Here is a 19234-nt window from a genome sequence, read left to right on the forward strand (position 1 = left end):
ATTGTCCTGCTGGAAGATGCCATCGTGTCGGGGAAAAGCAAACCACCCTGGGCCCTCAGGACGATTGTTGCAGGGTGTTTTCCTTCAAAAGTTTCACGCCGTAGGTTCATAAAATTTGATTCATCTGGAAAGACGTTCCATCGCGACTCATTAGACATCTAGTTGCGGTACTGGCGGGCATATTCCAGCCTTCACTCTGGAAGAACTGCAGTCAGCATGGGTTCATGAACACCAGGCGTCTCATTTGGAGACCCATACACAGCAAAGTTAACTGAACAGTCGGCGAGGAGACACTGTTGGTACCCCGTCGATTCATCTGGGCGGTCGGCGACTCAACAGCTGTAAGTCAGATCGCCCATAGCCATCCCCGCAGCCGTCGTTCACACCTGTTTTCTGCAGTCTGCGGTGCACCGCAATTGCCTCGACGACGTTTTTGGACAGCGCCATTTCGCTACGCACAGTATACTTTAACCACAGCAGCACGCGAATAGTGTAAAACTTCGTAGTTTCGGGAGTGCTACGGTACTTGGCCGCAATTCCAACGATTATGCCCTTTGCGTATCAGATAAAAAGCTGGGTTTCCGCATTAAGACTACGACTGCCCTGTTTGTCGCTTCTCCCCGACGCTGTCTACACACTCTCTACTCCTAGTGATGCCACCTACCATGTGTGAATGGTTATTGCACGCAGACGTCGATCATAGGCGGTGACCGCATTAATGTGACTGGACCGCTTATTTTCCCGAGGATTCTTCTCTTAAATGTAAGCGGTCGGTTAAGGTCTCGTTTTCGAGTGTTGCAGATTTGACTGCCATGTAGCACCACTGGTATTATTAGTGTTAGCTGAGGTAAATTATATTCTAGATTTTAATACAGGGTTTAGCGAGTAACAACATTTGCTTCCCGTTTGCAGCCTTGCCTTAATTGCTGGTAGATCAGGACTGTGAAATTTCGCCTCACCCCAGTATTCCCCTGACATGGCACCCAGATAGTTTTTTCTCTTTCCTTCAATGAAGAAATTGTTGCGTGACAGTTATTTCCAGAAAGACGAAAAGGTGATTTTCGTAGTGTCACGTTTCTTGAATAGGCAAAATACAGACTTCTACAACCAACATTTCCTCCACAGTCGTTGATAATGTTATATCCTAGCCAGTAATGCCACCCGAGCCCTCTGCCAAAAGGTTGGCAGCATCAAAGTCCGGACGCCGTCCGCATAAGCAGCGCCAGCGAGACAGCAAATCGCCGCAAGTCTGCGCGCGCCACCGCTGGCTTCTGGCTTCTTAAGCGCTGGAGTCGCCTGGGACAGTTCTGTATTCGCCGCTCAGTTGTATACTCGCCACCGAATTGTGTACTTGCTAGTCAGTTGGGTGTTCATCACAGCAGAGTTGTTGTTTGTCGTCAGCCGACGCTGACCTAGCCGCACCGACTCGAACTAGACAGATTTCTGTAGACACGGAGTTCTCTACTGTGTTTCTGTATCTTCGTCAATAAAGATAAGTACCACTTTTATTTAATCAGAGTGTTTGGGCTTTCATCTTTCTGTTCACTGTTCTAGCGGACCGGTCGGCCCGCTATTAAAAGTGTGGCAGTGACTTCGTAAGCCGTTTCTTCAGCGAATTGTTTGTCGCTACCAACACCGCCACAAAAGATAGTATGAGTTGAAGGGTGAAAAAGTTGAAGAAGACTAAAACCATCATCTACTGTCATAGTCACAGCTCAGGTAATGATAGAAAGTGCTTATATTTACAAGGTATAAACTTTGCTTCCGCTGTTTTTCCCCAACATTTAAGGCTTTAATGAAACAAATTGGTTTCCGTCGCTGGCCACTACTTTCTCCCATCATTCTGACAGTGTACGAATCCCGCGTCGAAAAAATTGTTCATCTTTTGAAGCGATCCACGAATCGATCCAATTAGTGACTTCTTTATGAGATCGGTAGTGTTGGTCACCCAGACCATGTGCCACTGATCTAAACAGGTGATAGAGGGAGCAATGTCTGGAGAATACGGCTGGTGGGGTATGACTTTCCATTTTAACGTTTCGAAGTACGTTTTGACATCTTTTGCAACGTGGGGTCGAGCGTTGTCGTGCTGCAAAATCACTTTATCGTGCCTCTCGATGTATTGCGGCCGTTTGTTTTTTAATGCTCTGCTCAAACGCATTAATTGCGTTCGATAACGAGCACCTGTGATTGTTTCACTTGGTTTTAACACCTCACAGTACACGACGCCGAGCTGGTCCCACCAGATGCAGAGCATGATCTTGGACCCGTGAATATTCGGTTTTTCCGTCGACGTGGAAGCATGGTCAGGATATCCCCCTGATTTTTTTGCGTTTAGGGTTATCGTAATGAACCTATTTTTCGTCCCCGGTCACAATGCGATGCAGAAATCCCTTCCGTTTTTGCCTTTGAGGCAACTGTTCACAAACACACAAACGCCGTTCAACGTATCTTGGTTTCAGCTCACACGGGACCCAAGCTCCTTCTTTCTGAACCATAGCCTTGAGACGTTTTGAAATGGCTTACTGTGTCACTCCCACTAATCGTGCCAATTCTTCTTGAGTTTGACGCGATTCTTCAGTCAGCAATGTCTCCAATTATACATCTTCGAAAAAATTCTCTTCCAACACTATGCCGGTCTACGACGTTAAAATCACCGTTCTTGAAGCGTTGAAACCGTTCACGACACGTTATTTCACTAATAGCGTCCTTATCATACGTACTTGTTTTCTTCATATTGAAATAAAACAGTAACACCTCCCGCAAATGACGAGAATTAGGCTCGTAAACTGACATTTTCAATCAAGAAAAGCTTTATGATGCAGACACAAATCGACCAATGTTTTGAATGAGGTTATATTGGCGGAGGTCCAAGCTAACTGCTCGACGTCTGTGATCAGTTTCTTTCGGTCGCTGATTACCGTTGTCGCCATCTATCGGCAAACGGCGGAAGCACATTTGTACACCTTGTATCTTGAGGGTCAACTGCCTTTCCCTACATCAAGTTTCGACCTGCCGCAGAAATCCCTGCGTTTGGTTAGCGTTTTCTGGCACGACAACACCGTCGCTAATTGCCTCACGAGCCTCCCTACGTGATCCACCAGGCCATTTACATACGGCACTTCTCGCGTGCTAGCCGGTGCTCCACAGTGCGTGCAGTGTGACGACCGCTGGGGAAGGCGTCGCTTCCGCTTGCGGCGTCCACGCGCACACACACACACGCACGCACGTACGCGCACACACCTGGATCACTCGACGCTCCGCTCTAAATTGCGACATAGTTGGCGCAACTTGGCTAATGAGTCACACTCGCCGGCTTGCGTGTTCAAAAGACGCCGCCCCGCCCACGCGCAACTTCCGACGCACCGCGGCTGCTGGAATTCGCGAACAGCCAGTTACATCAAATCAGCGTCTGCTGCCCCTGGTTCATATCCCTCTTGCTCTGAGTTCTCGTAACGCAGGCATAGGCAACGCGGCGTAATCATAAGCGTAGTACGGAAATGTTCTTTCAAAATTTAGGGCGAATGTTGCACCTTGGGACACTTCCCACACTTTCACGTCCAACCAGCTTTTTAATAAAAGTTTAATATATTTTCTTAATTCATTTTTAAATAACGGCATCCACATTATATGTGCTGGAGTTCTTTTCTGAAATTACAAAAGTTACTCCAGAATATTGAGATCTTTCGAAGAGTAAGTTCTGTATCCCGCCTGGAAGGCTGCGCGTGGGTCTGCTCCTGAAAACTGAAAGGTTGGCCGAATGAAGGAAGTGAGTAGGTGCAGGAAAATGTGAAAACCTCTCGGTACTGCAGTGTGAACTAAAATCATCTTTACTTAACTTTGCGTACAACTAGTGGTTCGCGCACTGTGAAATAGAAACAATGTGGCTAGGTCGTCTCCACGGAATCAAAAATTGGTAAAATTGTTAAGACTTTAATGAAACTCATTTTATTTGCAAACCTCTCATGTTCCATGATGAAACATCTCCTGTTTCAAGGTATAAGATAGTGCGCGACCGACGAAGTTTGGCTTCACTGTCCACAAGTTAAACGAGCCGTACTTCTTTTTTTCCCCTAGGTTCGATCGCTCGCGAAATTGAAACTAAAGTGAAAATCCAATAAAAATTTACGCAGTGACTCTGGTGCGACCGTCGATCGTGAAATGTCACACTTTTCAGTTCTGGACGCATACCGAGCACGTAAAGATGTCTTGAACAGAGGCTACCACCAGATGTGGAGTGCGCCTTGCCAGCCACTTCCTTCGTGCTGAGTGGTTTCGCCTGATCTCATGCATCCCACATAACATAGCCGTTAAGCGTGACAGCAATGTGCAGCAAAGCTGCAGTAACAATGAAGCAGGTCCCACAGACGCCCTTGATGCAGGCGATTAGGGAAAGAAGCGAATGTCAGCAGATAATCTTGTTTAGTTAGTGTGTCAGCTGACTCTAGAAAACCGTCTGGCGAATGACAATTCGGAACAAACGAAGGGGAATGTTGGCTTAAGTAGCTGTAAAAAGAAAAAAAAAAACACTCCTGCATCATTTTAGATGGGAAGTGCGTCTCATCACCCACAGTGCTGCTTGGACCTGACTCCCTCTCATTGCCTACATGAACCTCTGGCTATGAGGGATGTATTTTGGCGCAGAGAAAGAGCTGCAGACCTGTGTAGAGAATTGAGAGAAAGCACAGGTGACTGTCCTCTATGACGAGAGTATTAAAAAGTTCGTACAAAGCTATGATGAATGTCTCAGTCGGAGCTGCGACTATGTAGAGAAGTAGTTGGAAGATGTGGCTAAATACTGCAAATGAAACATTTCTGATTTTCACAATTGTTGCCGTTTCGCGACTGATCAGAACATGAAAAACAAAAGGCTTCTTATAATAGTTTTAAAAATATATAAAATTTTAGTTGTCATGAAATTCTGTAACTGAAGAGTTAACAATATATTCCTAATGCTTTAATATATTATATAGAACTCGAAATATTTACAAATTCTGCTCAAAGCACATCATCATCTGTAGCAACAACAAAAGCTTTAGAAAATGGTGGAAACTGCTGCTTCCAGTGGTCTCCTTCATTTGATTCTAAAATTAGTCACTAGACTGAAGATCCAACCGAAAATGTCTTTTATTACTAGGTACACTACATTCTAGGTACAAAATTCTTTCCTACTGGGCAAGCGACCTCATTTACGGATCCATTTGAGATTTCCAAATTCTATCAGGCAGTTTGAACGTGAATGATTTAATACCTAAGCCCACGAATAATATTACAAAAGATGTATCACGAGAATTCTGTCTGGTCACGTTCTTTACGCACAAAACTGCACCATATTAGGAAAGACGCCTCCGGTTTTCACCTTAAATACATCTCCACAAAAGAATGAAATTTTCTTTCTACTTGGCTCCACAATAGCCATGTAGTCCTTAGCTACTATTAGATTCTCCATATTTTGCAAGCGCTGCTGCTTCGCAACTGTGAATAGGATTGATGAATAAACGCACCAGTGGCTCAAACGATCTCTGTTCTGCACGGTCGGTTTATACTTGTATACTGAAGTCGTTTCCAGATCCCACTCTCCAAACTGCTTCAATATAAAATTTGAAACCGGACATAGAATAAAACAACGAAATATAGAGGGCGCTAGGCATATAAATGCAGATATTGTGATCATTGGCCTCTTAATGTGTACCTACTTCGATGCGTTAGGGTTTTCTTTGCGTGTAACAGTCACACACACACACACACACACACACACACACACACACACACACACACACACACAGAGAGAGAGAGAGAGAGAGAGAGAGAGAGAGAGAGAGAGAGACATCAGCACTTCAACACACAAACTGCTGTCCAAGGGAAAATAAGCATTAATATTTCACAAGCTGCTACATCTTCCCGAAAAAACAGTGATCCGTATATGTAAAAGTTTCTTTTAATTTACGTCTATGGTCATAAACTTTTTGTTAACAGATTACCGGTTACCTGCTAACAAAAAGCCTTTCACCATAGACGTAAATTAAAGGAAACTTATTAGCATTAATATTCTTGCCACATGTACCTGGAGGTACTAACCAACCTAAAAACGTGCTACTGTTATTAGCTATAATTACTAGTCCACAACTGAAATGATGGTGTAGTGTTATTCAATACACTGTCCTTAGTCATCAATAAAAATGTCTGTACTTATGCTCCCAATACTCCGTATGACGACTGGAGCGGTTATTCATCAGTGGTTAGTTTTTGTATGGTTACAGGGTTGCCGGACAAGCATTAGAAACAGTGACAGTCATTAGACATCTGAATACATACGTATGGAGTAATGTTGAATGGGACGACCAGATAAAACAAATTGCAGGAAAAGTAGAAGCCAGAATGAGATTCACTGAAAAAATCCTCAGCAAGCGTAGTCCACCCGCGAAGGAGACAGCCTCGCCATCGTTCTACCGATACTTGGATACTGCTGTTAGTCTCGGACCCACATCAGACAGGACAGTTAATGAGAGTAGAGAAGAGCCAAAGGAGAGCCGCGCGTTCCGTCTCATCATCGAGAAAGGGAGAAAGCATCACGGAGATGCTCAGCGAAATCCAGTGGCACACGCTACAAGAGGGGTGTTCTGTGTCAAGCTTTCGTTTACCGTCAAAATATGGTAAGCGTAAATTTCTAGAAGATTCTGCCAACATACCTCATACGTGTATCTCGCGAAAGGCCATTCGTGGGGATATTAGAAAAATTCGAGCGCACACTAATTCCTAACACTCATTCTTCTCGAACACCGTTTGGAGCTGGAACAGGTAATTGTGCTGGTGCTGGTGGTGGTAGGGGGGGGGGGGGGGGGAAGGAGAGTGACAATGGCGCTCACTACCACATACAGTAAAGTGACTTACGGAGACTAGGTGCAAAAAAAAAAGGAAGTTTAGTGTTTAAAATTCAGTCGATAACGAAGTCATCAGAAACTGAATCCAAGCTCAGATTAAGGAAGGAGCTCGGCCGCGCTCTTTCAAAGGAACCATCCTGCCATTTACCTTAAGCGATTTAAGGAAACCACGCAAACCTAAATGTGGATGCTCTGACGGGTGTCTAAACCGTCGTCCTCCCGCTTGCGAGTCCAGTGTGCTAACCACTGCGCCATTTCGCTCGATTGCACAATTTAAAACTGCATCCATAGACCATTGGCAAGATACTTTCAGCAGTCTTTTACTCCAAAAATTACATCTCATGTACTGTACACTGTCTTTAGTTATGTTTAAAGCAGTGATTCAATTTAACATTAATTACGCTCAGTGGCAAGTATCGCCATACCTGTCCGTTGTACGCGTTATACTGGGAGTACCGGATATAACTGAAGATATTTTGATTGGTACCTGAGAACAGAGTACTGAACAATATTACATTAGTATTTACTTCATTTTCAGACTAATAATTATAGCTGTTCCGAGTACCACGTTATTAGTTTGGTTAGAACCTCGAAGTACGTGTGGCAAGACAAGGCATTAATGTTTATTTTCCTCTGGACAGCACATTAGGTGTTAAGCGTGTGCGAGTGGAGAAAAACGAAAAGGCGTATTCCACTTTGTGGTGCAGTTACGACTGTGTAGAAAACAGCAGTCAGTAAATTATCTCATCGGATAGAAAATTATGTGACGTCTATGCGTGCAGACTGTTTCACGCAGAGAAGAAACAACCGATACACTGATGTGTGTACATATTAAGGTATCTCATATAAAAATAACTATACTTACACTCATTACACCCTGTAAATCTTACTTTGTAGTTCTAAATGTACAGGGTAACAGTTAATGAACTTTATGAAATAAAATCGTCATAACTTGTGAATGGTTTAGTTTGGACGTTCAAACTACATGGGCGACCTCTGGGCATGATGGGAATTAGTACGGTTTGGTTTAGGGACGAAGCCCACTTTCATTTGGATGGGTTCGTCAATAAGTATAATTGACGCATTTGGGGGACTGAGAATCCGCATTTCGCGATCGAGAAGTCTCTTCACCTTCGTTGGGTGACTGTGTGGTGTGCAGTGTTCAGTCAAGGAATAACCGGTGCGATATCCCGTGATGGCACGGTGACTACCGAACATTACTTGAAGGTTTTGGAAGATGATTTCATCCCCATTCTCCAAAGTGACCCTGATTTCGACAAGATGAGGTTCATGCAAGACAGAGCTCGACCCCATCGATGCAGGAGAGTGATGTCCTGGAGAGGCCACTGGCATGGGCCACAATTGGCTGCCATATTCTCCGGAACTGAACACATGCAACTCCTATTTTGTGGGGCTATATTAAGGTGTACAGCAATAACCTAAAAACCATTGCTGAACTGAAAATAGGCAATCTGGAGATAGTCGGCAGCATCGATGTTCCGACACTTCAGCGTGTCTTGCAGAATTTCACTATTCGTTGCACCACATCCTCTCCAATGATGGTAGGCATATCCAACATGTCATAACCTATATCCGAATATCTGTAGTGACGTTTACATGATGAATAAAGCGTGTGCATCCCGTAGTTTGAAACTAATTTCGTTTTTCTCCACGTAATTCAACAGCTGTCACCCTCTAGATGTGTAGATGCAATGGGGTAACATTATAAGTTACCCCATTTGTGTAGCAGCGCGTCACCAGGTTGAAATCCAAAAGAGAAAAATAATAGTAATCACATTCGAGGTACAGGTTCTGACTGAACGGCTGTTTATGTGAAGAGGATTAAGCATGAGGTGTCGTTACGAAGAGCTTGGGCTTAACTGTAGTGATGACATATGCACTCGTAACTACTAGATTCTGGGGCGCAACCCCACATACAAACGTGGTTCAAATGGCTGTCAGCACTATGGGACTTAACTTCTGAGGTCATCAGTCCCGTAGAACTTAGAACTACTTAAACCTAACTAAGGACATCACACACATTCATGCCAGAGTCAGGATTCGAACCTGCGACCGTAGCGGTCTCGCGGTTCCAGACCGTAGCGCCTAGAACCGCTCGGCCACTCCGTCCGGCGCACCTCACATACAACACGAATAACAGACCGTTGTGTCAGTGCTTACAACTACAGATTTTGATGACCAAACAGCTAACGATTCTATTTAGTACGTTACTGCATAAAATGTAATTTTATTTCTCGTTTAGAAACGGCTTTTAACGTAATTAAAACGATGTACCCATCCTTCCTATAAAAGAGATCTCTTGTCACGACTGTCTCTGAAAACAGTCTAAAGTCTAAATTGCGAAATAGAAGGAAAATAAACAAAAAATTAACGAAATGGGGTCTATATTGAGGATAATTGCTTTGGATTGGTGAATATTTCAATTTCAAAGAATCTAGAGAACTTCAAAATTTAAGAGAGTCGTGAAATGTGTTCTGTTAGAAATTCAAAGTTCGAAGTATGGTAACGGGGTTGGGGACGAAACGCCCACGTATTAATCAGTGGAGACGAGACGTTCACCTTTTTCATTTTTTAGCGAGGAAATGTCGTCATTAAATAAATATCGCCGACGTCGGCTTTATCGGAACACCTGGTAGCGACGGAAGCAGTGGTAATCAGAGCTGCTTTTAAGCTTTAAACGTGTCGATTAACTACGGAAATTTCAAATTATCCTGATGTTCAATACATCACGAAAAGCAATCATGCACAAACATTTATACGCATTTATTATACCAAAACTGAAATTTTACGCGTGTATATATAGTACGCTGCAGGCGCTAGGCGATTAAAAGGAATAAACGTACGCAGCATTTTTGTGTGATTATAACGCTTTTTTTCGTGTACGTCAGTTTTGTTTTAATTTGCTCTCGATAGAACAAAATGACGCGTCAGGAATTGGAACCACTTTACTATTACTGCCGACGAAAATATTCCACGCTTATATGACGGCAGTGACTGCTCTTGTCCCCCAGGAAATTTCCTTCGTTTATATTATAAAGCCTCGGTGGCCCCGAGAATAAGTGTCTCACCGATAATCAAACGGCACGGAATTCGACTGTTGTAGGTACTACAATTTTTTCGATCGCTTGTCGCTTCTTTTACCAGAATATTAAAAATGGCGAGTTCGTACTGGTAAACGCAGATTCCCTATAACTGGGTAGACAGAGCTAGCTGGTAAAATACTGGCCTGTATTCTGCTTAACAGTGGTTCAGATCTTCGTTAGGCCACCCAGCGATAGTTTCCCATGATTACCCTAAAATGTTTCCCATGATTACCCTAAAATGTTTCCCATGATTACCCTAAAATGTTTCCCATGATTTCCCTAAAATCTGCGTGTAATGAACGCTGCACATTAGTCTGCATCTACGTCTACACGAGTACTCTGCAAATCAAAGGCAAGTTTTGACAGAGAGTTTATAGAAAAATTATAGACCAGGGGTAGTCAACTAGGCCCCTACCTACCATTAGCGGGCGTTCAAGCTTTCATGGCGAGTGGTAGGGATCTAAAAATATTTTCATTAGGTTGTCAAAAACTTGTGACATAAGGAACTTGGTAAGCACTTGATTTTCTTTGTCCACTGCCAGGATGACGACTTCTGATGAAAATGTTCAAATTTCAGAAACTGTTATGCCTATTACTTTTTATTGTCATTACTGATGACTGTGATGTTAACTGTAATGATGTTGAACAACATGTACAGTCTTTCCGGATTTTTGAAGGTCTGTGAGCAAGGGACTACCATTGCTCTTATGGAGGGATTTTAACTTTCGAGGAGTAATTTCGATGTCTCGAGGACGGACTTCGACTTCCGTGACATGATCTCGATGTAACCCTTGTCTCACTAACCGGATAATGGCGCATCGATAACCAGGGATTACAGGGATGGAACAGTTTTTATCTGTTGTAGAGAGATTAGGGATTGTATGAATATATGTAGTCACTGGTTGGGGGTCTTTCGATTATAGGGGGTAGGTTGATGGGCCTCGCAGTAGTAGGCACTTGACTTTCTATGGTTTAATTTGTTGTAACTCTGCCGTATAAATTTTATAAAATTACTTCCCCATTTTATAAACCACCAATACTGTGGATCCCGCGGCCAGTTAGACAAATTTTACTACTAACAGATATACAGAAGTGGGCGGTTGTTGAAAAACGTCGACTATCTCTGTTTTAAATTATTCCTCGACCGGCCCACTCTCAAATGGTACGTGGGATATATAAACATCGAGATTATTCCGTGTGAGCCTTGGTTTCTCTCTTTTTTTAATAAGAGTATTTCTGCCTATGTAGATGCGAGTCAACAAAATATTTTGATTTTAGAAGGAGATGGATGAAATTTCTAGAATATATCTAACTCCAATGAAAATGTCTTTGTTTTGATGAGTGCCACGCTATCATATTGGTGACACTCTCTCCATTGTTTCGCTATAACACAAAACGAGCTGCTCTTCTTTCAACTTACTCGATGTCGTCCGTCAATCCTATCCCTTACCGCGCAGCAGTAGTCCGGAAGAGGACCGACTTTGGTGTTGTGATGGGAAAAAAAGACTACATTTTATGCAAACAATCCAAGAGGGCTGCCCAGGTTGTCTCTTAAATCCTTCTTATAGTTTAAGAGCAGCGGAGAGTCCTTGGCGAATACCCAGATATAACTTCGGTTTCGCTAGATGACTTACCGTCAATTGCTACGACTTGTAACCTTCCACACAAAAATGAAGGATCCAATCAACAACGGGGACGATATTCTATCGGCACGTAATTTGATTAGAAGCTGCTTGTGAGAAACAGTGACAAACGCCTTGTAGAAGTCTTAGAAACCTGGAATCAGTATGAGATATTACATATTAATCGAGAGAGGAAAGGTCGAAAAAAAGGATTAACATAATACTATGAACCGTCTGCCAAAAACTTTAAGTTTGGTTTGCAGAATAGTCACGTAGATATAGATGTAGACTCAGGTACGGTGATGTGGCTATTAAGGAGAAGAAATTCTGGAACGTGAAAGAAACAAAAACTGATTTTTCTGAATTAAATGAAGAACTTGCCCTAAAGTAAGTCAGTTCTGTAAGTTATGTTGTCTTCGATTAGAAGTTTGATTCCCCTATTCACAACACTCATTACTTCGCCTGAATCAAAAGTCAGTTGCACTACTCAGAGATTTTCTGAATCCGGGCTGTCTGAGCCGGTTTCTTTAAGGAATTTCGTGAAGTGGGAACACGATAGTTGTTCCAAAACCGTGCAATTAATCGATGCCAGTGATGCGGGTCTGTAACTTAGCGGATTTCTTCTATTTACTCTTTTGTGTAAGCTTAGCAACTTTACAGACGTTAGGTAAAACTTCTACCGACATTGTTGAGAGTTCACAACTGTGTTTTGTGCTCAGAGTTGAATAAACTTGATTTTACCCAGTTACTGTCGGACTGTGTTCCCCCGTAACCGTCTCAGGAAGGGTGTGTAGGTCCATTGTTTCGTTTTAATTCACGCGTCAATTACTGTCCAATTCCCAGAGCCGGAATAATCTGGCCTAAGATGCAGTAACTGGAGTGGATTGCGTTTCCGGGGAAAGGGGATCGGAGGCTTAACCGGCAAGCAGTAAATGCGGGAAGGGGTTTGCGGCTGATAACTGCTATGCCAACAGAATGTGTAAATTTGCTCGACGGAACGGTTGCATTTAAATCTGTACATTTGTTCATAAACCGCTAAACCTCGTCGAATTACACGTTTCATATAGCTTGACACATCGGTGGATATTGTGGAAATAACTGGGGTGCATCAGTAATTAGAATATGTGATCGACAAGTAGCGGTATTTCGTCACCTAATGTAATTGCTTCTTGACATTCTCACTACGTTAGATTGTTTCCATAGCGTTCCCTAAATAGCCATTTCTTCAATACTCCGCTGGTGGTAATAAAATACTATAAATTATAAAATGCGACGCGTTACTTGCTGTGCGCCGTTGTTTCATTTATAGCCCAAATAAAGCAAATCGTTCGTAATAATAAACCGACAATACCGTATCGCTAAAAAGGTTCAGTAAAACTTATTTGCTCTTTTACTTTGCTCATTGCACCGAAAGATCTGTGTACCATCACTAGATTAAATTTGTACGAGTAGGTCACACTGATCAAAATCTTGCCGTCACATACTGGGATTGCCACGCCATTTCAGAACAAAATATTATACAACATAGTTTTTTAATTATTTTCAACCCGCATACTCAAACGACGATTTTTTCCTGTAAAATGAAAAGATAAGTACTTTCCTTAATTTTCTTAATCTTTACCTCGCATGGTAGCCGCGCGGTCTAGGTACTTTGCCACGGTTCGCGCAGTTCCCCCGTCGGAGGTTCGAGTCCTCCCTCAGGCGCGTGTGTGTGTGCGTGTGTGTGTGCGTGTGTGTGTGTGTGTGTGTGTGTGTGTGTGTGTGTGTGTGTTGCCCTTACCGTAAGTTATGTGGTGTCACCGCCAACACCACACTTGCTAGGTGGTAGCCTTTAAATCGGTCGCGGTCCATTAGTATACGCCGGACCCGCGTGTCGCCACTGTCAGTGATAGCAGACCGAGCGCCACCACACGGCAGGTCTAGAGAGACGTACTAGCACTCGCCCCAGTTGTACAGCAGACTTTGCAAGGAAAGGTTCACTGACAACTACGCTCTCATTTGCCGAGACGATAGTTGGCATAGCCTTCAGCTACGTCATTTGCTACGACCTAGCAAGGCGCCGTATTCAATTGATATTTATTATGTGAAGCATGTATCATCAAGAGAGATGTTCTACAATTGTGGATTAAAGTTAAGTATTACATCATCGACGTACTTTATTTGCAATTCTCAAGATATTGTCCTGTTCCAGACCTTACGCCAGTCAGCGTGTAATTAAACGCGTGCATTTCGGCCTCCTCTAGAAACACAGTGTTGGCTCTTCTGCCAACACTACAAGTTAGTTTAAGTAGTGTGTAAGCCTCTGGACCGATTACCTCAGCAGTTTGGTCTCATCGGAACTAACAGCAATTTTTTTTCTTGATATTTTGCCTCTGCCTCATTGTTATTTCCACCAACCACAATGTTCACTCACAACGTAACATCAGTTGTTTAACCCCTTGCGTACTGATTTGTAAAATACTGGGTCGAAACATATTTCAGCAATGTCATGACTCTTTAAGAACTGTCATGGAATAAAACCTTTGAGCCAGCCGGCCGAAGTGGCCGTGCGGTTAAAGGCGCTGCAGTCTGGAACCGCAAGACCACTACGGTCGCAGGTTCGAATCCTGCCTCGGGCATGGATGTTTGTGATGTCCTTAGGTTAGTTAGGTTTAACTAGTTCTAAGTTCTAGGGGACTAATGACCTCAGCAGTTGAGTCCCATAGTGCTCAGAGCCATTTGAACCATTTTGAACCTTATACCGTTGGGCTACTGAGTAGGAAAATAACGCAGTACGCTCGATGTTGAAATAATCGGAAGCCATTCTCACCAAAAAAATGTCACGTCAATGTGAGAGGAGAAATCTAGGGTTCGGCTTGGGTATTGTGTTAATTGTCTTCTATGAGTTTTCATATTTGAGCTGTTTTCCTGTGCCGCGCAGGATTAGCCGAGCGGTCAAGGCGCTGCAGTCATGGAGTCATTGAGTCCTCCCTCGGGCATGGATGTGTGTGTTTGTCCTTAGGATAATTTGAGTTCAGTATTGTGTAAGCTTAGGGACTGATGACCTTAGCAGTTAAGTCCCATAAGATTTCACACACATTTGAACATTGCCGGCCCGTCTAGCCGAGCGGTTCTAGGCGCTTCACTCTGGAACCGCGCGACCGCTATGTCGCAGGTTCAAATCCTGCCTCGGGCATGGATGTGTGTGGTGTCCTTAGATTAGTTAGGTTTAAGTAGTTCTAAGTTCTAGGGGACTAATGACCTCAGATGTTAAGCCCCATAGTGCTCAGAGCCAGTTGAACCATTTTCTATAACATTTTTTTATTTCCCTGTTTTATATGTGAGACAGAATTGACGAAGGAGCCGCAGATTCCGCATAATAAATACAGAAAACGCCGAAACGCCCAGTCGGTAAATGAGGGTGCATAGTGTTCACTTTTTATGCTGGTTCCTTATTCCGATCGCACCATCCAGTATCCTCAAAAATGTGCACGGATTTTCTGTGTGTTACCCTAACCGTTGGTTCATATATAATGCCATATGAGGACGTTGTGTGATATTTAATTATTGTCGCCCCGTCAAACGAAAGAGCAAAGTTAATTGTAGCTCCACAAACGCGAGCGACTCTTTCTGTTACGTGCAAACTCGTTCGCGTGTGACCGATTGTGATTTGAACCTAGCAGCGTAAGTGCGCTTGTTCTCCCACGCAATAATGCAATCTTACACGTCATTCAATTAAATGTGGGCAAGGCTGCTTTGGTGTAGGACACGTTTGTAAGAAACACACAGAAAATCCCACCGATATTAATCTTTTTTTTATGTAGTGCTATTTACAAGTTCTTAGATTACTTTCATTTTGTCCTTTGATTTCGTATCAACCATTCCGGTTGATACAGCACTGCCTATCCGCTATATTTTACATTATCAACAACGTGCGTTACGTATTGTGACGGCGTTACGATTTCAAGAAGTGTCTCTGATTATTGTCCATTCTAAAACATTGAATTTTCTCCATATGTAATTAATGAAGGATAATTTGAAGATGAAAATACTTGTCTGTATTCCTGTACCTCTGTATTACAACCCAAACCGTCACAATTTTTTTTTACGATTTGTAGTATTTACCGATTTTAGCCAGAAATTTGTCGGCGGTATTGCTTATTGCAATCTCCACCTCTTGCACCTCTGAACGGCAGTTTGCAAGCCAGCACGAAGTCACAAAGGAATGAGCAGGTCTGACGCAGTGAAGGTCCCTTCATGTAGCACCGAGGCGGAGAGTACTTTCACGCTTTCGCAAGGAGCGGAAAACGGCGTTTGACGAGACCGCCGAGTGGTTTCTCGTGTCACACAAACCTACGGCTGGTGACTTACTGTTCCGTCCCGGCGAGGTCCCCGTTGGAAGCGATCTGCAGAGTTATAGTGCTCCCGTCTACAAGATTCGCTAACCTCGAGTTCAGAGAGTCAGCTGCGATTTAACTGGAAACAGAAAGCGGTACATTCTTCCGTAAAAAGACACACCAGACCTGTTGTGCATTTGTGATCCCAGAACCAGCACAAAGCCGGTTTATACTAATGAAATATTGTCAGTGCATGCAGGTACGCAACAAACCAATATTTATTCGATACCTCTTTGCGGTATTTTTAATATAATTTTCTCTCTCTTATCAACCTCTGGTGACATTGTACAAATCTTCAACTATTCAAAATGAGAGTTGCTTACGCTATTCACGAACTGTTGTGTGCACCATACAACCTGTAACGCTACCGCCCTGCTCGGACGTACGTTAGCTCTATAAAGCCTGTACTGTAATAAGTTCACGGGCTTCACCTTTTAAACAAGGATTTTAGTACATTAGTTGACCGCGTGTACCTAATAGAAGCAAGATCGGACTTATACTCAGTCAATAACTACAGTGATGCATCAAGCAAATGTAAAGTATAATTGCTCGTTCGCGTGGACAAGAAGTACACACAGTAAATGCTACCTATAATTAATAATTCGGTCGCCAGCCTACTTAGGCAATGAGTGAGTTTTTCGTTGTACAAGTGGGTGCATGTACAAGCATAGTAACACGTAGTAATGATGCGTTATATGGCAAAGTTTGGAACCAGAAAAATCCACTGAACTAAAGTTTTCTCTTTTTGTACTAATTTGGACGAACTAAATTTGCACAACACCACACAGCAATGATTACTACGAACTGCATTTTGTGTATTGATCAGACTGAAATTGGGCATAGATTGCCCTAGCATCGACAATCTTGAAAGTACACACACAATGTCACTATTAAGGATGGAAAAACACTAATACACTTAGAATTAATATAGAATTTAGCTTTACTGGTCAAATCTGATCAGTACACTTCAAGGTTTGAAAGAATGGACAAGAGAAGGGGGGGGGGGGGGGGCTGAAACTGTTATGGTCGTTATACTGAAACTATTAAGTAGTGAAGGCAAATTAACACTCAAAATTATTAATCTATGGATAACTACTCTTTTGTCTTACTTTTGAATAATTTAACTGTCATTATTTCTGTCTCAAATTAGTTAAATAACATCGCTAACTCAATCCAAAAAAAACTCTCTTCCAATTTAGTCATACTTTTGTTCTTTACCAACATTTCTAATAACACACAGAACTGTAAACTTCTTTATAGCAAAGGTTTGACTGCTGATAATTCTTATTGACACTAATTTTAAACTTTCAGTTCAGGATACTCGGGTTGCACAATACGAGGTAAGGACCCTGTCTAGGTCAGTGATCAGGATCAGTAATGGCTAAGGCAATTCTGGTAAAAGTCACGTTATTATTGAACAGTTAGAAACATTTTCGACACTGGTCCACACAGATACACTTCTAAAGATGAAATAAATGTTTGACCTGTGCAAGTCGGTGCGGCGGTTGGCGGGCAGCGAGATAGCGGGCAGCACGGCACACATGCAAGCACGGCTAAGGCTCACACTGCATTGGCACTTTCCTTCTTCTTAGCGACGTAATCTTTCCAATTTTGTGCCTCAGAATATAGCCATGCCAAGTAGTCGTCGGAATCGTTTCATCCGAGGCTCAATGGAATCCACTTTTCCTGGGTAGCCTCCTCGGTACAGTACGTGTTCCTCTGACCGATTCCCAACTCCGACTGTTGCTCGCCTCCGACTGTAATACTGAGCCCGTTGTGCCGAACCGCGCCCAGTGTGCGTTTTCCCGCCTCGCCTGCCTCCACCTTTTCCCGCTCCCCTACAGGTAGGGTATTCACCACAGGTTTTCTACTACACATATCCTAATGCATTACCTACGTATGGACCAAGTGTATAAGTTACAATTTTCACATCTTACAGTAGTTTTAACATTAAATACACTTCCCTTTGATTACCACATTATTTGAAATCTAACATAAATAATAATATTCATTTCAAAAGTTGCTCACAGTTTCTTTAACATAACGATACGAATCGAAGAAGAAGTTCAAAACATTGCTTACATTAATTTATCTAAATTCATAAAGAAAAAAATTATTATATGTACAGTTGTCGTTACAAACCGTTAATGTAGGTAAGTCATGTTAGTAAAATACTAACAAGATATACAACACAAAAGTGAAACGATTCGAATAAACCGACCATAAGGAAGATCAGTTTGGATTCTAGGAAATGTAGGGAAACGAGAGGCATTAATTATCTCTTCAGTTAGACTGAAGAGTTAATTATTTCTATTTTTATGATATAAAAGCAGGGAGATTCAAGCATGATTTGCTCACCACCAGACTTTATGCGAGCAGAAAAGCGTTACTTGATGACAAACTGCGTTAAGCTAAATTAACACATAACTGTGTTATTCATCGTTCTGCTGCTTAAGTGGCTGTAGGGGTATTTTGGGGAGGGGGGAGAATGCGGAGCGGGAGGGTATCTGGTCGGCAGAAATCTGTGTTCAGTGATCTTTTTCTGTTGACTTAGAACTGTGACTCGTTTGTTGTGACTGACAGGGTGGCCTTTGTGGTACGCAAATAATTTTGCATCAGTTGTTATGGTCAGATAATCGTGTGATACACTTTTTATATATATATATATATATAATCTAACTCCTCCCGACCAGGCCATGAAGGCCCAACGGTACCGACTGGCCGCCGTGTCATCCTCAGCCCACAGGCGTCACTGGATGCGGATACGGAGGGTAGTGTGGTCAGCACACCGCTCTCCCGGCCGTACGTCAGTTTCCGAGACCGGAGCCGCTACTTCTCAATCAAGCAGCTCCTCAGTCTGCCTCACAAGGGCTGAGTGCACCCTGCTTGCCAACAGCGCTCGGCAGACCGAATGGTCACCCATCCAAGTGCTAACCCAGCCCGAAAGCCCTTAACTTCGGTGATCTGACGGGAACCGGTGTTACCACTGTGGCAAGGCCGTTGGCCTTTTTATATGTCAGTTGTAGATTTAACGGTTTCGGAGTATCAGAACTTCATTCGTATCGTTCGTATACTGGCGGAGCTTTGCATATTTCACTATAACACTGCTTAATTAGACACTGATTTGGGCGTAGGTTCACCGGACAAAATATTAATCATGCAGAAATGCTTTGACAGCGACCTAATAACATTCTGAACCGAGCGCCCACTCCCTCTACGTGAGCGTAAATAAGTAGTGATCAGTGAGACAT

The 19234-nt window shown here is 43.0% G+C and overlaps 1 pseudogene; it reads right to left on the minus strand.

Moving 5' to 3' along the window:
- Nucleotides 1-18870: 18870 nt before the first annotated feature.
- On the minus strand, nucleotides 18871-18988 carry LOC124799645 (annotated as a pseudogene).
- Between the last annotated feature and the right edge of the window lie 246 nt (nucleotides 18989-19234).

This window comes from Schistocerca piceifrons, chromosome 5, assembly GCF_021461385.2.
Source record: "Schistocerca piceifrons isolate TAMUIC-IGC-003096 chromosome 5, iqSchPice1.1, whole genome shotgun sequence".
Classification (NCBI taxonomy): Eukaryota; Metazoa; Arthropoda; class Insecta; order Orthoptera; family Acrididae; genus Schistocerca; species Schistocerca piceifrons.